The following is a 15,413-nucleotide window of genomic DNA, read 5'->3' as shown; positions in this document are numbered from 1 at the left end:
GGATCATTGTCATGTTGGAAGACCCAGCCTCGTTTCATCTTCAAAGTTCTCACTGATGGAAGGAGGTTTTGGCTCAAAATCTCACGATACATGGCCCCATTCATTCTGTCCTTAACACGGATCAGTCGTCCTGTCCCCTTGGCAGAAAAACAGCCCCATAGCATGATGTTTCCACCCCCATGCTTCACAGTAGGTATGGTGTTCTTGGGATGCAACTCAGTATTCTTCTTCCTCCAAACACGACGAGTTGAGTTTATACCAAAAAGTTCTACTTTGGTTTCATCTGACCACATGACATTCTCCCAATCCTCTGCTGTATCATCCATGTGCTCTCTGGCAAACTTCAGACGGGCCTGGACATGCACTGGCTTCAGCAGCGGAACACATCTGGCACTGCGGGATTTGATTCCCTGCCGTTGTAGTGTGTTACTGATGGTGACCTTTGTTACTTTGGTCCCAGCTCTCTGCAGGTCATTCACCAGGTCCCCCCGTGTGGTTCTGGGATCTTTGCTCACCGTTCTCATGATCATTTTGACCCCACGGGATGAGATCTTGCGTGGAGCCCCAGATCGAGGGAGATTATCAGTGGTCTTGTATGTCTTCCATTTTTTCACACCAAGCTGCTTGCCTATTGTAGATTCACTCTTCCCAGTCTGGTGCAGGTCTACAATACTTTTCCTGGTGTCCTTCGAAAGCTCTTTGGTCTTGGCCATGGCGGAGTTTGGAGTCTGACTGTTTGAGGCTGTGGACAGGTGTCTTTTATACAGATGATGAGTTCAAACAGGTGCCATTCATACAGGTAACGAGTGGGGGACAGAAAAGCTTCTTACAGCAGACGTTACAGGTCTGTGAGAGCCAGAGATTTTCCTTGTTTGAGGTGACCAAATACTTATTTTCCACCCTAATTTACGAATAAATTCTTTACAAATCCTACCATGTGAATTCATGGATATTTTTTTTTCACATTCTGTCTCTCACAGTTGAAGTGTACCTCTGGTGCAAATTACTGACCTCTGTCATCATTTTAAGTGGGGGAACTTGCACAATCGGTGGCTGACTAAATACTTTTTTGCCCCACTGTATGTCTTCTGATGATACTGCCTAAGGCAAGCATTTATAATGTAAACAGAATTGGGCCTAGCACTGAACCCTGTGGAATACCATAATTAACGTCAGAGGACTCTCCATTTACATGAACATATTGGAACATATTAGATAGACACGATTTAAACCACTGCAGTGCAGTACCTGTAATACCTACAGTGTGTTCTAATCGCTCTAATAGAATATTATGGTCAACAGTATCGAACACTGAACTGAGGTCTAGCAGGACAAGCACAGAGTTGAGTCCACTGTCAGAGGCCATAAGAAGACAATTTGTAACCTTCACTAAAGCTGTTTCTGTGCTGTGATGAGCTCTGAAACCTGACTGAAACTCTTCAAATAAGCCATTCTGCTGCAGATGATCTGTTAGCTGTTTGACAACTACTCTTTCAAGAGTTTTTGATATTAAAGGAAGGTTGGAGATTGGCCTATAATTAGCTAAGACTGCTGGGTCTAGAGATGGCTTTTTGAGTAAAGGTTTAACTACTGCCAGCTTGAAGGCCTGTGGTACATAGCCGATTATTAGCGATAGGTTGATAATATTTAAGATTGAAGCATTAGTTAATGGCTGGACTTCATTGATGAGTCTTGTAGGAATGGGGTCTAAAAGACACGTTGATGGTTTGGAGGAAGTAATTATTGAAGTTAACTCAGAAAGATCAATTGGAGAAAAAGAGTCTAACTTAACATCAATGGCACTAAAGGTAGCTGTAGATAATCTTACATCTCTGAGATGGTTATGGGTAATTTTTTCTCTAATGATTAACGTTTTTATTTGTGAAGAAGTTCAATAATTCATTAGTAGTTAATGTTAAAGGAATAGTTGGCTCAACAGTGCTCTGACTTTTTGTCAGCCTGGCTGCAGTGCTGAAGAGAAACCTGGGGTTGTTCTTATTTTCTATAATCAGTGACGAATAATAAGATGTTCTAGCTTTGTGGAGGTCTTTCTTATAAAGCAACAAACTATTTCTCCAGGCTAAATGATGATCTTCTAAATTTGTGATTGTAGTAAGTGTAAGATTGGCATTAGCCAGTCGATGAAACAATACTCATATGCGATGAAGATGAGCATACCACATTTCACTGTATATTACCAAATCATCCAAAAACAACTGAACAGCCCTCTAAGCTGGCCACAGCTTTATTCATTAACCGGAGTTGGAGTGTTTCTTAAGCCAAGTGGTAAAACTTTATAAAGAGCAGAAGGGGTAACGAAAGCTGATATTTCCTGTGCTTGTTCTGACAATGGCACCTGCAGATAACCTTTAATCAGATCAAATTTGCTTACAAACTTGGTCGATCCAACCTGGCCAATACAGTCATCCATCCGTGCCAATGGTAAAGACTCTGGTTTTTATACAGAATTGACTTTTCTAAAATCCATACAAAATCTTGATGTTTTCTCTGGCTTTGGCAACAGGATACATGGGGAAGCCCAGCTAGAGGAAGAAGGAGACGCAATGTTATTTTGGAGTATAAAAGAAGCTTCAGCAGTCAAATGTTTCAGTTTGTCTGGTGCCATGCGATCGAACCGCTGCTTGATTGGCTGTAGCCTACATCTCCAACATCAAGCTCATGCTTATGTTCATCCAGCAAGATGAAACATCACCAAACAAACAGATACTTCAAAATCAGTTCTGACAACTCACTGCATTCATCTTCTGGAAAATGAGACAGCAACTTATCCAAGTTACAAGAGACTCTGAATTTTTGAACCATAGAGCAAACTGTCATCGGGTTCTGGTATTTCATCAAAGAAACAGACAAAACTAGTTCTTAACACTGACTAGAATTTTGGTCACTTGCATAATACGGTTTGAGTATGTTTACATGACAGAGCTTAACTGACTTTTTCTGTTTTGGGTTTGAAGATCAGAAAGTTTCTCTTTAACCATATGAGGACCTGTATATCGGGCCTGAAAAGGAGATTGCACAATTGGCAACAGCGCCTAAACATGGTCCCTTAAAACTAAACTCACAATGTTTTGTGTCCTTTATTCTAGTCTTTGCAAAGTCAACCAAGGTTTTAGGTGGCTCTGAATCAACCCAGTTATCCTTTAATACAGCCAAGAGTCCACGCACACTATGTCCAAACACAAGCTCACTGGGGCTGAAGCCTGTGGTTTCCTGGTCTCTTGCAGCCAGAATCAGCCACGGAAGACCCTCTTTCCAGTCTTTACCAAGCAATAGGTATGCATAGATTACGGTTTATGTGCAGAGTTTCTAAAACTTCTCCAAACACGTAGGATGAAAAATTCGAACCTTGGTCACTCTGTATTGTTTTAGGAATACCAAACACTGAACTGAAAACTGACAAATGGTATCTCCCGTGACATCATCAACCAGAGTGAAGCACCTTCGAAACAACAGACCATTATGCAACATATAACCACAAACTTCACTGTGTATTTCAGCTTCAGGCAACACTCGATTGAATAGATCTTTCAGACTCTGATCATTCTGCTGCTCATGGAACAGCACATTCTGTGAAACTGTCAGAGAAAACTTATTTAAAGATGGAACCTGCAACTCCGGCACGTGTAACCACACAAGCAGAAAAATCCTCTGGGAACTGACCAACACCGTCATGACAGATTGCTTTGGAAAATATGTCACAATTGGTACAGGAGGAACATCAGCCCAAACCCCACTACCAGCCAAACCACTGCCCAAAATAAAGCAAACACCATGCATCCAGGCAATGCTGGATGTACTCCTGCAGAAGCTTCCCCTTGAAGAAGCTCACAATCACAAGAATCTCTCTCATAGAGCAGCACAAACTCATCTGCTGGCACAGCAGCTTCAGCAGCAGTTGGGTCTTTTTTCTCAGTGAATTAAATTGCTACTTCAGCCGAAAGCATGTTTTTAAACTGCTCCAAAATCTTTAACTCACACAAGTCATCAAATGTGGAAATTTCAAGTGCACCCAGCCAGCATTTAAAATAACTTGTTAAGTTAATTGAAAATAATTTTTTTATTTTAAATTAAGGAGTTTATTGGGCAAACTCAACATATGTTTGTCCATTTCTCTTTTCTGATGTTCTGAACCTCTGCCTTTATACAAGCTCATAAGCTTTAAGCACAGCAAACTTAATTTTGGCTTAATCACAGAAATCAATAGAGTTCAAAGACGCCTCCCGTGCCTTACCTTTAAGCAACAGCGCGCACTCTGCATCTGACCAGCCTCTAGCTTTGGAAACGCAATCAAGGAAAACAAAAAATGAATCTGGGCCCTTTTCATTAAATTGAGAGACTTAACGCAAATTATTAATGTCAAAAGGATGCAATGTCCCATCATCATCCAACTGTTTGTCCAAGGACAGATGAGAAATGTCCAGCCTTTTTTCTGTTTGCCTACAAATCATTTCCACTTCGATTTGCTTTTTAACTTCATTTACGTTTATTTTTTCCAAATTCCAGCTGAATTAAAAGAAGCTCTTTTTGCTGCTCAAAAGTAAGACCAGAAAACTCAGCCGGCGTCACACGAACTGAGGGAAGCGATTCCTCTGGAATTGGATTTAACACAGAAGGAAACCCTTCCTGGTCAACCTTAATAAGACCCATCTCCAACAACTTTAATTTCAGAGACTTTGATTGGTTCTTTGAGGCATTTATCTGTAACAAGAAAAGGATAATGCTCAGCAAGTCTCAACAGCTGTTCCTTTGTGCACTTTTCCAATGACTCCTCTGATGGAGAAACAACAAATGTTCCAAGTTCGGCCATTCTTTTTGGTTACACGGCTCACAACAGATTTTCATATGGATATGGATATGACCACAGATGTGAAGTCTCCCTTTTATCTAATATCAGCTCCCCCTAAATAATCTCCTCTCTAGTCTTCATGCAGCACTTGCAGCAGGTATTAAATAGTGAAAAACTAATAACAAGCTGGTGTATGAAGTCAGAAAAATCAGTCATGTCAATGTGAATGGGTGACAATGTTGAATGTAAATGATGAGTGTTAAATGAGGCAAACCAAACGTGAACAAACTTACAAATGTTGGCATCCCCAAAAAACACTGACCCCAACAAAGAGTCAGGACCCAGGATAGTAAAAAGTCCCGACATAAATATTGTTTTCAGCTCTGCTGAAACACCAGGACACCAGTTCATAAATGCTAACAACACATTGTGCACATTTGCATTCCCCGTTAACCGGCGCTGTTATCTCTTTGTTTTAACTTTGTACTGTTGGATAAACTTACATCCTCACCCCTCTGAGCACGCTCAGTAATCCGTCCGTGAAGCCCTCGTCTCTGCAGACCACAGGCTGTGAAATCCAGGCAGAGCGAGACCTCTGCTTCTGCTGCCTATCAGATCTGCTGATGTCAGCAGAGTGTGTGTGTGTGTGTGTGTGTGTGTGTGTGTGTGTGTGTGTGTGTGTGTGTGTGTGTGTGTGTGTGTGTGTGGTATGAACATCTCTAACAGTGTTTCACAGCATGAGCATGTGAGCATCTCTTCCCAGGACGTGTTTTTAAGTGTTTGTGATCTAAAGTCAGCTATTCAGTTAATCTCAGAAATCCTTCTTGGTTCATCTCCTCCTCCTCTTCCTCCTCCTCAGATGTGTGTTGTGTTGTTGTCGGCTGAGCTCAGTTTCCCCCCCGGGTGCCTGGTGGATGGAGGAGGGGTGGGAGCAGCCTCACCTTCTCTACTCAGGTTTCAGGGAGGGAGACAACCGCAGAGGAGCGTGAATAATTCAGCCAGCCGCCAACACCAGGCATCGCCTTTCCACAACACACACACACACACACACACACACACAAAAACACACACATGGCCATGACCTGATATGCCCCCACAACACAGAAACCAACAGTCCAGAGGTCGGGCTGTGAACTTGGAAGAGGCTCACACCCTGAAACACAGACGAACACCTACACTGGGCTTCCAGAACGAGCATCAACAGAAAAGGTTTGGACCACAGGAAATGGACCCCCAGACAGGAAGTGGGGACTCTGTAAAGGATGTCAAGTGGTCTGAAATCAGGATAAAAAAGCTGGCTATTTTTCCCTTATTTACACACACACACACACACACACACACACACACACACACACACACACACACACACACACACACACACACACGTGTATCAATCATGACGATGGTGCTGTGAAAAAAGGATGGACACAAAAACTCATCTACAGCAGTGGTCCCCATCCTTTTTTGCCCCACGGACCAGTTTATGTCCAACAATATTTTCACGGACCGGCTTTTAAGGTGCCGTGTATAAATACAACAAATAAAACCATTACTGGTACCAAAAAAAAGGAAGATTTATTCATAATACACGGGAAAAGACCCAGCGAAAACAATTAAAAAATAATAATAAAAACCTTGAAAACCATAAACTGGTACCGGTCCGTGGCCCGAAGGTTGGAGTCCGCTGGTCTACCATCGTTGCTGTCCTGCTTTCTGGGAGAACTGGGACTAGAAGGAACTGGACTGAAAGTCTAAAAGGTTCCCTGGAAGTCTGAGAGAGGCACACTGAGCAGATATCAGCTGAAGCAGATATCCTTCATTTTAGCAGAGCAGCTGAGGATCTGACACTGATGGCATGTTGTCAGATATTAATCCTGGTCCATGCCACAGACGTGCAGCAGCAGCACTTCAGCACTCTGTTTCTCTATCCAGGCTTCTGTTCCTGGTGGTACCATGACAGTTTGGATGACACAGACCTGAAGCCTGACCTGCTGTGGGAAAACCGGGTAGCTGATACTGGACCACATAGAGACTGTTTTAACCTGGTGTTCACCGATGATTATAAGGCTCAGGTGTGTGATTGGAGCCAAGCTCACGAAGCATCCCTGTGTTCCTGTCCCGTCAGCTGGGATGGGTTCAGGTGACATTCACGTTGTTTGGTCTTCTGGCCAAAACTCTGAGGTGTTTGAGCCTGGAGTGTGTCTGAGGGTGAAGAGCTTTTTCTCCTCGTTCAGGGTGGAGTCTCTTGAGAGTGCATGTTCCTGTTCCTGTTCAGCTGTGATGTAACCCGGTGGAACCTTCTTTGTTCCGTGTGACCTCTGACCCTCAGAGAGCTCTGTTGCAGGCAGCAGTGTTTGTTAGAGGTGCGTGACAGCTGCAGGTGGATCTAGCAGAACGAGCCTCTGATGAGTCAAACAGATCCCGGAGTCGTCTGAACGCTGCAGCGCTGTTCAGTGGATTGAATGACGCTGATCTGACATCAGGGCTGATTCTGTGGTTCTGCCGTCTGTGGGAGTTCAGATGTTAGAGTTTTGGACATGAAGCTGTGATCAGCTGTGCCTAAACTGACTGTGGTTCAGGACAAACCCAGTGAGATGGCGGACGGCATCATTTTTTCCACAGATTTCAGCCGCTTATTGCAAATGTGACATTGAGAGAGTCACATGATCAAGCAGAGCAGTTTTAATAGTGTGAAACGTCGCTCGTTGTTTGTTCACTATATTTGTTTCCAGGCTGTCTCATGGACAGATTGCAGTGGGCCAGCGAGGGTGGAATTTAGAGCGTTAATGAGGGCGACTGGCCCCGGGTGAAGACACGGCTGGTGGAGTCATGGCTGCAGGCGGTGCTGTGAAGCGTGGAAACTACAGACCCAGACATTCAGGCAGAAACATGCAGGTGAAACAGGTGTGAGCGCTCTGATCCTCCGAGACTACAAACCTTTGTTACCAGAAGCTTTCTGCTTTCTGCAGTTTTGAGCTCTGGTATCCAGTCAGGTTAGAGCATTCAGCTCTGCATGCAGGTAAATGCTCCGTATGGAGACAAAAAGAGGAAAACAATTGGAAAACGGTGGCTCACAGCTTTTCTTTTTTTCATAGATTTTTAAAGAGTTCCACCCTTGCTTTAAGGCCTTCACACTCCAAGCGTTTCGCTAAAAAATGACTGACTACTGAACTTGTAGTGTACCATATGTACACTCCGAACATGCTGTTTTTTTTGTCTTTAAAAGACTTACTGTGGAAAAAACTGAGTGAACATGAAGCGATGATGAACCGATCCTGATGTTTCTGAACAAGAAAAGAAAGAAACAGATTGTGGGTTCATCCGATTGTCAGCAGGAAGCAGCAGCAAGGCTTCCTGGTTTGATCCTGGACTTGAAGCTTTCGTCCATGTTTCAGGATGTCAGTGGGGCAGTCTGAGCTCTTGTTGGACCACTGAGCTAAAACAGGATTATTTTACTGTGTATATTAGTGTGTGACAGTGTGAGGCGAGCGCAGAATGCAGACCTGAAGTCGTCTCTGACTGTGTGGATGCTGTGAGGCCATAAATCTCTCCACAGGTGGATTCTGCCAATGTTCTCAGCTCCTGACGACGACGCGAGCAGCAGCTCCACTTTTATGGTCAAACTTCTCCATCCACAATTAAAGTTTCTCTCTCTGTTCCCGGTCATCCATTCACACCCAGCCATGGTAACCACGGTGACATTGCTGTAACAAAGGGCCACGGACACGCCCCTCCAATTTCCCCTCAGACATCCTGAAAGACCAATTACAGAAGAGGATTAAGGCGTTCCGCGTCCACACGCAAATTAGCATTAATCAAAGGGTGTGTGTGTGTGTTTTGGGGTGAATAGTGATGAGCTCCAGACTCAGCGTGAACTCGTATAATTGCTCTTGGTGTTTGTGATCGATACCACATCCACCGCCGAGTGTAGCCAATGGCAGCAGGCTTCCAGCAAGTGTGTGTGTGTGGCTGATCAGTATCAGACAGATTTTATTCCTTAGATGGATGGTAATATTAAAACTAGAACAGGACACGAGCGGCTTGCTGAACGCCATTTGTTGATCTGAAGATTATTTCTCCTTTTATAATGACCAGATATGCTGTTTCCTGTCTTTACTTTAACATGAGCTTCTGTTTTTAGTTCATTATGACTCTGGATACTGTAGCGCCTGTGAAAAAGAGAGCCTCAAATCAGAAGGACTGCCTGCTCTGTATCACAAATTTAGAAGATCGTCATTTAGCCTGGAGAAATAGTTTGCTGCTTTATAAAAATGCCTACCGTAAAGGTAGAACATCTTACTATTCATCTGTCATGATGTGTGCTGTGGCAGGCAAGGATGTAGGACCCAAACGCAGGACTCAGAGACACGATGATTAACTAAGAGCAGCAGCTTTATTCCTGGAGATAAACGCAAGACACGAAGCTCAAACTAGAAAAATGGGAAACTAGAAAACAAAACCGGGAAACAGAGAACCAGAACATTACCAGAAGGACAGAAGAAAAACACAGCATGGTGAGGGTACGACGCAACAACTAACAGAGAGAAACACAGGGCTTAAATACACAAGCAGGACAACGAAAGGATGGGGAACAGGAGGTAACACAGCTGGGACAAGCACAACCAGACACACTGCACACAAAATAAAGAGGAAGCAAGAGACAGTCACAAAGACGCGGACTTGACACTGAGACACAGAGACATGAACTGTGGGACACGAAAAAGGCACCGAGTAGACAAAACACAGAAGGCACATAACCAAAACCTAAAGACTAGAAATCAGGAGATACTAAAGAACTTAGGGAACTAGAAATCAAGAAACAAAAACCAAGAGACTGCTAGTGACAAATCATAATGAAATCGAGGATTAATGATAATATAAAACCCTGGGTCACCGACCCAGGACTGTGACATCATCATTGATTGAAGAAAATATGAACAACTCTAGGTTTCTCTTCAGCACCGTAGCCAGGCTGACAAAAGTCAGAGCACCGTTGAGCCAACCATTCCCTCCCAACCATTCCCATTAACTAGTAATGACTTCATGAATTTCTTCACAAATAAGATTTTAACCATTAGAGAAAAAATTACTCATAATCATCTCACAGATGTACACTGTAAAATGTAATATTGTGTTTAATTAAAAAATATTAAATAGGCTGAACTCAGTTTTTATCAATTTGTTATTAGAACTCGATTTAAATAAGTTACCAGTACTTTTTATGCAAAACCGCTGATCAACTCAATTTATTTGAGTTGTCTTAACTTAGAAAAACTAAGTAAGATGGAAGTTTTGCTTCTAAGTGCGGAAGGATGAAAGATGTGTTTTGAAAATGCCCCGTCACTACCGTCCTCGGATCAGTTCGCATGTTCATGGTGCCAGCATTTGTTATGGAATATGTTGAGCAAACCTGGAAAAGCGTCAGCTCAAAATATTATTGTTGTCATTGCTGTGGATCTTTACCTGATACACTGACTTGGTGAGTAAATGTTTACTCTTATTCAAACTGATTTTGTGGCTTCTCTTAGTTTAGCACCGGGTTTATAATCTTGCTAGCTAGTTAGTGTTAGCCTAGCGTTGCTGCTGCAGACCCCACTCCTACAAAACTGCTCAAAGAAGTCCTGCCATTAATTAATGCTTCATTCTTAAATACGATCAGCCTTTCTTCTTCTCTCACGATGTGTTTTCACCTCTCTGCATTTAATTGTTAGTTATTATTAATCTCTGGCTTTCTTCCACAGTGCTCACAGTAGAAAAGCGCTATATAAGTGGGCGATCACCTAATGGCGATTGGCTAACAGCTTTTGAGAGGCAATGAGCAGATCCTGGATCAGCCAGGACCTTTTGATTGATAGAGTCAGACTGGAAACCAAAGGTGTCGCCCCCTGCTGTTCATGCAAGTTTAAGGCATTTTCACGTTAGCATCATGTAAATTTAAGCTACCGTATTTTCACGACCATAAGACGCACTGTACTAAAAGTCGCAGTCTCAGTTATGTGTGCCATTACTGTATTTAACACACACATAAGGCGCACTGGATTATAGGGCGCATACAAGTACCGTATGCGTATTTAAAAATAAAGCGGGAGCAAACCTGAGTTCGGTACCTTACTCACATTTCTATTACCGGTAATCGTCATCATCAACAACACACAAACATACAAGTGTGCATATTTAAAAATAAAGCAGGAGCAAAACTGAGTTTGGTACTCACATTTTTATTACCAGTAATCGTCATCATCAACAACACACAAGCATACAAGTGTGCATATTTAAAAATAAAGCAGGAGCAAAACAAAGTTTGGTACTCACATTTTTATCATCAATCAAACCCATCGAAGTCCTCATCCTCTGTGTCTGAATTGAACAGCTGCGCTAAATCTCCATCAAACATGCCAAGTTCACTTTCTTCACTGTCAGAGTCACTTTCCGTGCCGTGCGGCTCCTCGGAAACGATGCCGGCTTTTGCGAAAGCTCGAACAACAGTGCCAGCAGACATGTTAGCCCAAGCATCTACAATCCATTGGCAAATTGTGGCGTAACTCGCCCGGCGCTGCCTTCCAATCTTGGTGAAACTGTGGTCTCCATCGGTCATCCATCGCTCCCAGGCCGCTCGCAGCCTTACTTTGAACGGGCGGTTCACACCGATGTCCAGCGGTTGGAGTTCCTTTGTCAGGCCTCCCGGAATGACAGCAAGCTCACAGTTCATTTGTTTCACTAGTTTTTTCACATCGGCTGTGAGATGGGCACGCATAGAGTCACAGATTAAGAGCGATGGTGATGCGTGGAAAAAAACCACCTGGTCTCCTTACATACACCTCCCTCAGCCACTCTTTCATCATTTCCTCATCCATCCAGCCCTTTTCATTTGCCTTAATGATGATTTCTGCTGGAAACTTCTCTTTAGGCAAAGTCTTTCGCTTAAAAATCACCATAGGTGGCAGTTTCTGTCCATTAGCATGGCAGCCAAGCACAACAGTAAAAGAAGACTTTTCATACCCCGTTGTGCGTATCGCTACCGTGCTGGTCCCCTTCTTCTCCACAGTGTGACTCACCGGGATGTCAAAAGTGAGCGGGACCTCGTCCATGTTCGTGATGTGGCTGAGCTGGATGTTTTTGTCGCCGATGTGTTTGCTGCAGTAGGACCGGAAGATGGCCAGCTTTTCCTTATAATCCGCTGGAAGTTGCTGCGCCACCGTAGTCCTGGTCCGGATGGAAAAATGGCACCGTTTCATAAAACGAAAGCACCAAGACGGACCTCCTTGGAAATGTTCAATGTTCATCTCTTCAGCTAGTGAAACTGCTTTTAGCCGAATGGTGACCGTCGAAACGCTTCTCCCGCTCGTTCTTTGCTCGATGATCCACCGCTCGAGTCTTTCCTCCAGCTCGGGCCACCTCGCCTTATGTCTGCGGAAACTCAGCTGCGTTTTCTTGACCTGCCGGAGCTTGTTTTCTAGCTTCCTCCATTTGCGAACCATCGATTCGTTAATCTTAAATTCTCTCGCCGCTGCTCGATTTCCATGTTCCTCCGCATAGCTGATGGCCTTCAGTTTAAACTGTGCTTCATAAGCGTGTCTCTTTGCCATTTTCAGGGTTGTTAAAACAACGATGTTCCACATAATGCACATACCTGTCCTTTTATACAGGTATGTGCGATTGTCCGGTATATACGAACCACGCCCACACTTCACCCTTTAGCGTTCTCATGGTGTTCTCTACTACGTCCTCCTTACAACACACAGGGCGCACTGCGCTATAGGGCGCGCCGTACTTTTTGAAGAAAATCTAAGACTTTTAAGTGCGCCTTATGGTCGTGAAAATACGGTATGTCCATGTTTTACAGTCTGTGGAAAAATCCTGAGCTCGGATTTGTTGCACTCTTACTTTTATATAATGTTCAGCTTTAATACAATTTAAACAGGTGAGTTATAGAAACAAGGAAATCGCAGTAGCCAAACAGATTCTGTATCAGGCTTTAAACGTGTGTATGTTTACGTCAGTCTGAAGTGTTCCACAGCAGAGACATGAGGAGAAGATCAGTCTGTGAATCACAGCAGCGAGGAAAGGATGTGGAGGACAGAGTCACGATGACATGATGAGGCGGTGGTGGGCTGGGCTTCCTCCTCAGGGGAGACGTTGACCTGTCAGAGTAAATGTCTCGTCTGCAGGGACATAAAATCATATTTAAAGATCAGATGCTTTAAATCGTGACCAGCTCTGTTTGAAGAACCTTGAAGGACACGAGGAGAAAAAGAGGAGGAGGAATTATTAGCTCTTCATTAGAAGAGGGGGGGTTAGCTGCTCGTTGCACCTCAGATGGCTCAGTACCCTTTGTTTGGTAAATTAATAAATATATCATTAATATTTTCTCTGACGGGATTTAAAATTTGGAATAACGTGAAGACACTGCTGCAGTTGACCCCAAGCTGACAGGCCATCATTTACCTGTGATGACCTGGAGATACAGATGTGTACCTGATTTAAAGACTTTGTTTCTGAAGCATGAACACGGTTGCTGAAACTGAGACTCTGCCGTAAATGAGCTGTGAAGGATTCGGCCAAGCCCAAGTGTTAGGGGTCAATGCAGCTTATTGAATAATTATTGGTGGAAAATTGAGCAACAGCTAATAACTTAGAAACAAGCATGCTGTGTATTGTCAGCATATAGATTAAAAATATCGCATCATGTTTGACCTCTGACCTCTCCTAAAGCTGTTTGCCATTGCCATTGTTTGTACTGACAGTATATCGGCATATAGGGAATGATATATGGGGATTCTAAACACCACATTACATTATTGTGACTTTTTGTGCATCACAATAACAGGTTATAACTGTTTACATACATAAGAATTTAAATACATGGACTGTGCTCCTGAATACTTTATGCTTTTAAAGAAACGTTTTTTCTCTTGATATTTATGACGAAACATCTAACCAAATTTTATTAAACAATGAAATGAATGTGACACATGTATTACTTTTATTTATGTGAACAATAAAATAAACAATAATGACACTCAAAATGATGCCAGGTATGGGTTTCAACAGGGCAAATAAAAACAACTTTGCGCTAAATTATATTTAAAGAGAGAGAAAAATAAATTATATGTGAAGGAAGCACCACAGAGTGAGCTGCCTTCTTGTTTGATACAACGCTTGTTCTAATTTTACATTTGAACCAAAGGACAAAAGTAAAATAAAGTAACCTATTTTTAATTATCCTACAAATGAATCTTTATTTGAAGCAGATTCATAAAGACACAGGCAGCTGCAGCACCAATATCATGATTTTCTGAATTGAACACATTAGTGATCAGATCTGTCCAGTCTCAAACATCAGGCCAGAGGTTCAAATCCTGGAACGATTTTTCAAACCAAACACTCTTTAATGGAAAATCCATTTCTGCTTTCTGATATTAATGTGTAAAAATTAAACACACACACACACCGGTGCAGCTGAGCTTCACACAGTGCCCGTGTCACACAGTGACCGACCGAGTGTGAATATTGAAATGACTTATCTGGTCACACACACACACAGGGATTATAGCGGTCTGGCATTTATTTTGTGAACTTCCATCAACAAACACATTTGGACATCCGTCTTCGTGAGGACTTCTGACCCTGAATCCTGGTTTGAACCCTCAGACCCTCCTCCTCTCAGACCTGCAGGCCCCACCAGTTTCCTCGTTCCTGGTCCTCACAAAGACAGAAGTGCAGGAGGGCACACACTCAGCTGGGTGAAGGTTTGCATGAAGCTTCCACCTTATCTGCAAACTTTCCTCCTACTTCGTTCCAACCGACACAACTGTAATTTCATGGCCTCTGTTTCCCACACAGCACACTCTTTGTGTGTGTGTGTGTGTGTGTGTGTGTGTGTGTGTGTGTGTGTGTGTGTGTGTGTGTGTGTGTGTGTGTGTGTGTGTGTGTGTGTGTGTTTTACCTCCCAATCACAGTATTTTGTGACGACGGACTTGTGTGTATATATAAATATATGTTGGACATGGTCCACCAAGATGAGATGATGAACATCCACAAGTACATCAGGAAGATAGCCACAACTGACCGTGTGCTTAGTCTATACCTGAGGCACCATGGAAGGCTAGGCCCCTGCACGGTATGCACCACTGGCAGATAGAGGAAGTGGCTGACATCCAAAAGTCCTACCAGTGGCTGGCAAAGCTGGACTGAAAGACAGCACAGAGGGACTAATCATGGCAGCACAGGACAAATGCCCCTGAGACAATCTAGCACTTGACAGCAGGGTGCAAGATGCTAGCAAGCAGGGCATACATGGAACGCCACAACCAAGCAGCCAGCATAGTATACAGAAACATTTTTGCTGAGCATGGCCTGGAAGTCCCAAGGTCAAAATGGGAGACGCCCTCTAGGGTGGTGTAGAATGACCGAGCTAAGATCCCGTGGGAATTCCAGATACAGACAAACTGGTAATGGCTAACCAACTGGACATAGTAGTGGTGGACAAGCAGAGGAAGACAGCCATAGTGATAGATGTAACAATAAAAAATGACAGCAGGGGTCCCAGGGGTAATCGGAGCACTTAGTGCAGTGACTTCCAAACTAGGCGAGTGGCTCCAGCAGA

This window comes from Aulonocara sp. 'chitande type north' Nkhata Bay, linkage group LG23 (genome assembly GCF_057382095.1).
Source record: "Aulonocara sp. 'chitande type north' Nkhata Bay isolate Kocher_YH1m ecotype deep benthic linkage group LG23, A_spYH_male_GT1.1, whole genome shotgun sequence".
Lineage (NCBI taxonomy): Eukaryota > Metazoa > Chordata > Actinopteri > Cichliformes > Cichlidae > Aulonocara > Aulonocara sp. 'chitande type north' Nkhata Bay.
This window is presented reverse-complemented; position numbering follows the sequence as displayed.